This window comes from Numida meleagris, chromosome 25, assembly GCF_002078875.1.
Source record: "Numida meleagris isolate 19003 breed g44 Domestic line chromosome 25, NumMel1.0, whole genome shotgun sequence".
NCBI lineage: Eukaryota > Metazoa > Chordata > Aves > Galliformes > Numididae > Numida > Numida meleagris.
The window spans coordinates 289,846-290,247 of NC_034433.1; positions in this window are offsets into that span (position 1 = coordinate 289,846).

Here is a 402-nt window from a genome sequence, read left to right on the forward strand (position 1 = left end):
AGGGATGGTTTATGGGAGAGGCGCAGGACTCTGTGTCCCTTTTTGAGGCTGGAGAGTTGGTGCAGCCCGGTAAAACCAGACAACCCGGTACAGCCCTACGCACCCCTACAAAGCCCCGCACACCTGGGTACAGTCCTGCACAACTCTGCACAGCCCTGCACACCCCGATGCAGCTCTAAGCACCCCTGTACAGCCCGGCACACCCCGGAGCGGTGCCGCCGACCCGGCAGAGAGCAGCAGGGGCCGACGCGTCTCTGCGTGTGCGTGTGCGTGTGCGTGTGCCTGCGAGCGTGAGTCCCCACGGGGCCGCGCACCCCGCAACAACTCCGCTCGCGGCGGCCTCGTGGCTGCGCTGCCGGTGGGCGGATCCATTTTGGCCCCGCCCCCCACCTTGGCCCCGCC